The following is a 3,339-nucleotide window of genomic DNA, read 5'->3' as shown; positions in this document are numbered from 1 at the left end:
ACACACACACACACACACACACACACAAAACACAAATATACTGTATAATATACAAAAATTCTGTGCGTCTCCTGGGGGCTAAGCCCCCCTTGTCCTTAAAACCTAGTGACACCCCTGATAAAAACATATTTTGACATAAAATTTCATGCGGCAAGCTTCTTCTTGTCTCAAGTTATGACTAATATTCATAATCATATTGATATTTAGCAAACTTTTTACTGGCTCTTTACGTGTGTTTTGACCGAGCCAAATTGTTACACGTCCCTCCACATGTACAGCTTTCAAATTTTGTGCAGCTAGCAGCTTCCTTAATCACAGCTAGTGTCTCCTACCAGCGTGACGTGTCTGGAACACCTTTAAATGGAGGCATCCTAACCAGATGAACCACCTCAACTGGCTCCTCTCGATGTGGAGCAGTGGCTCTACTCCAAGCTCCCCCAGGTGACAGATCTCCTCACCCTATCTCCAAGGCTGAGCCCAGCCTCTCTACAAAGGAAGCTCTTTTAGCTGCTTGTATGGCTGACCATAGTTCAGGGTTGGACTGTAAACAGACCAGTAAATCTAGAGCTTTGCCTTTCGACTCAGCTCTTTCTTCACCACAACCAACCAAAGCAACGCCCTCATTCCTGAGGACGAGGCCCTAATCTGTCTCCTGCTCCATCCCACCATCACTCATGAACAAGACACCCAGATACTTAAACTCCWCCACTTGAAGCAGAGCTCCACCCCTAACCCACAGAGGGTTCCACCTTTTTCRGGTTGAGAACCATGGTCTCAYACTWAGAGGGACTCCCATTCCAGCTGCTTCACACTCAGCTGGGAACCGCCTWAGTGCACGRTGAAGGTCTTYATCWGAAGARGCCAACAGAACCACATCATCTGCATACAGCAGAGATGAGATCCTGTGGTTCCCAAACCAGACACCTTTCTCTTCACAACTGTTCCATGAGATCCTGTCCATAAACACTACAAACAGGATCAGAGACATGGGACAGTCCTGGAGTCCAACCTGCACAAGCTCGGCTTTGTGCCAAGAACACGACCACAGCTCCTGCTTTGGTTCTACAGGGACTGGATRYCTTTTAATAGCTACCCAGACCCTCCATACTCCTACAGCATCCCTGTCAGAATGCCTTGAGGAGCACGGTCATAAGCCTTCTGAAAGTCTACAAAACACATGTAGYCCAGAGAGGCAAACTCCCACAACCCCCTTAGCAACTCTGCAAGGGTAAAGACSTGGTCCACTGTTCCATGCCAAGAACGSAAGTCCCCCCAGACAACATAGCCTCCGGCATCACGGGGTACCCTTCCACCAAGTTGAAGAAAGTAATCAGTCATACATCTAAAACTAATCAAGTATTTAAGAAAACCCAGTTCAGGATGACWGCTACAGCAGCTGATCTTTAAAACACTAAACTTTCCAGTAATCAGTMGTATGGATCATTGTGTTATAAAGAGTTCTGTGATGTCTCAACAACAACACAACATAKTTTCCACATCTCTCAGGTGGTTATTTAACTGTCCTTAATAAGTAGTATTCCTCAGTACTGAGAATCCAAACAATGTTCCRCAGCAGCCCTGAGGCTCGATGTGCTGATAAAACACTGATGTACCAATCCGAACAAGTTGGGCCATGCTGAAGATAAGCCCTGTCACAAGTTCTCTGAAACCAGAGGTTGAARTGCCTCCACCTCCCACTTCCTATTTTACTCATCACACACTGTTGCAACCTGGAAACTAGGCTTCTATTCAGTAGTATTTTCATGAGRCATAGGCTTGTAGGTACAGTTACACATGTGTCATTATCTATCAAACCACAAGCTAATAAAGTAGATCCATCTGTGACGTGGGTCGTCAACGTGGCTCTTGGCAAACCCAGCATAGTTTTTGTTTCCTAACCTGCTGGAAGGAGAAACCCATGTCTCCATTTCAAGTGTTGCAATAAAAGCCTGGAAACAACTTACTTTGAACACCTGATATTATTTTATTTAACAAACAGGATTTAAATAATAAATCCACTCCTGCTGGTTATTTAAAGRTTATATTCCTCAAACAACGGGCTGAGGAGGAGCTGCTGCTTTTAAATCAGCATTATTTATTAATCATGGAATAATTATAATTATTTTCAGTCTTTGACTGAATCAGAAAAAAAGCTTTTACTTCTTGTTTTATATCAAAGCTTCTCAAACTTTAGACTCAAAAATCCAAATCTCCTTTCTATGAGCTCAAAGTCTGGAARAACTAATAAAACGCTTGATTGCTTTTTTTTTTTTTACAACCCATTAGTTAAAATAATAGTTCAGTTTGTTTACAAGTATTTGCTTGTTAGCTGCTCTGGTTTTTATATGAGCACTTTATACATTTATTTATATAAATCTGATTAAAAACAGATTTTTACTCTAATTAACACAGTAAAATATAAACACACCCTTCTGTGACTATTTAAAATAAAAGCACTTCTGGGAATTTTCCACCAGTGCACACTATTTTTAACAATATCAGTTTTTAATCTTATTTTTAACAGTTGTTCATAAAAGAACTAATTTATTCTGAAATGAGTCTGAGATTAGTTTTACAGTGTTTAACAGCCTGTCACTCAGAGACAGGTTAGAGTTTGGAATCAACCTAACAAGCATGTGTTTGGTGTTCAAAGAAAACTCACAAGCCAGGCACAACATTCAGTTTCCACACAGGAGGTGTGTGGTCTCAGGTAAAACAGAGCTCTAACCACTGCTCCCATCACTGCTGAATACAGTTTAACACAAGAGACACTTAAAAAATTAAAAGATAAGACCAGCAAAACAGTAGCTCGAAGCTGAAATACAGCAAATGTGCTTCAAATACCACAATATTTTTGAAGGATTTATTCATCTCTCTGTTCAATTCAACAGGAAACAAAACGTATAAATTCTGTAAAGTTCTGACATTTATGAACGATTCAAATAACTGAAAGAATGAAAAAAATGAGACAAAGATTCAACCATCCATCCATCCATCCAACTTCATCCATCCATCCATCCAACGTCATCTTCTGTCACCCATCCATCCATCTGTAAGAGATACGTGTTCAATATCGACTGAAGTCAGATTAAAACACAATAGTTAAATTAATTGATTTGCAAAAGGAATAAGGTCATACAACACCAGGATTCTGGATCTGATTGAGGTTTATTTGTCACCGGACTGACAAGCCAAACCACACTGAATGAAAGATAGGAAGTTCCCTTTTATATACACGATTCTTCAATGCCTGAGTTCGCCCCCTGCTGACCTACGGCTGAATCACAGGCATTCAGACAAAGACCTCACTCTAATGGTTTAAAAACGGTTCACTTATGT

At 40.7% G+C, this 3,339-nt stretch overlaps 1 protein-coding gene across 1 annotated transcript in view; it reads right to left on the bottom strand.

Moving 5' to 3' along the window:
* Positions 1–426, bottom strand: part of LOC106526501 (collagenase 3) — a 10,556-nt gene extending 10,130 nt beyond the window's left edge. The window contains exon 1 of the mRNA XM_014021127.1: positions 333–426. The gene's annotated coding sequence lies outside the window, so the exon portion shown is untranslated. The remainder of the gene's footprint in view (positions 1–332) is intronic.
* Positions 427–3,339: the final 2,913 nt, after the last annotated feature.

This window comes from Austrofundulus limnaeus, unplaced genomic scaffold, assembly GCF_001266775.1.
Source record: "Austrofundulus limnaeus strain Quisiro unplaced genomic scaffold, Austrofundulus_limnaeus-1.0 Scaffold279, whole genome shotgun sequence".
Taxonomy (NCBI): domain Eukaryota; kingdom Metazoa; phylum Chordata; class Actinopteri; order Cyprinodontiformes; family Rivulidae; genus Austrofundulus; species Austrofundulus limnaeus.
Note: the sequence above shows the minus strand (reverse complement) of the source record. Positions and strands in the feature narration are given on the sequence as shown.